Source organism: Myotis brandtii, unplaced genomic scaffold (assembly GCF_000412655.1).
Source record: "Myotis brandtii unplaced genomic scaffold, ASM41265v1 scaffold496, whole genome shotgun sequence".
NCBI lineage: Eukaryota > Metazoa > Chordata > Mammalia > Chiroptera > Vespertilionidae > Myotis > Myotis brandtii.
In genome coordinates, this window is record NW_005368921.1 from 419,028 (window position 1) to 419,915 (window position 888).

The 888-nt window shown below is 53.9% G+C and overlaps 1 protein-coding gene across 1 annotated transcript in view; it reads left to right on the forward strand.

Annotated features, from left to right (window-relative positions):
• The window catches only part of GDF11 (growth differentiation factor 11), a 13,088-nt gene that overhangs the window by 4,968 nt on the left and 7,232 nt on the right, over positions 1–888 (forward strand). The gene's annotated exons all lie outside the window — the stretch shown is intronic.

The window sequence follows — 888 nt, forward strand, 5'->3', positions numbered from 1 at the left end:
CAGACACACACACACACACACACACACACACACACACACACACACAACTGTTTGGTTTTATGGCTCTGAACAGAAGCGGGGGAGATGTTTTATTGGCAGATGGGTCATAAAAAGCTGGGGGCTGAGGGGAGTCCTAGTGGCCCACTCCCATGGGAGAGGCACAGGAACCCAGGTGTGCATCTGGGAGGCAGAGTGCTTCACGCCGCCACCAGTTTTTCTGCAGACTAACTCCACAGCACTGGGTCAGGGTCGTAAAGAAAAGAAAGCTCAAAGAACTAGGACATTAACTTTGGGGTGGGGTGGAGGTGACGGCTTGGGATCTGAGCTTGGGTGTCCCTCAGTCTTCCTTCTGTTCTTAAGGCTTTTGCTTTATAGAAGCTAGGGTTAGTGCGCTATTGACTGAGGGCAGCGATGGGGGTGGGGGCTTGTGAAACAGTTATAGAGGAATTCTGGAAAAGAGTTTGCTGAGCGATGAACGGGGAAAAGATCATCTGGCCTATGTGGAGTCGTATGTGAGGATTTCCAGATGGGTGACAGAGCTGTGGGCTTCCCTTGCTCTTTCCTATCCCCAGCATCCCTTAACCAATGGGCCTGAGTCCAGAGCTAGCCCAGGTAAAGGGGGTGCGGGAAATGAGCGGCCAGGACTCGGCATGCCTGGATTGGGAAGTGCAGGTTAGGCTGGGTCACGGGTGAAGACAGAAGGACACCCTCGTGCCACCCCAGGACGTGGATAACTAGGGACTGGGTCTCTGGCCAGGTGTTGTACGTCCCCTTTAAGAGCCAAGCTGAGCTCTTAAGAGAGGGAGGGGGAGTGGAGGGGAGGGGAGGGGAGGGAGAGAGGGGAAAAGGAAAAAGAGACTTTTATAGTCTAATCCCCAGGGACCCGCT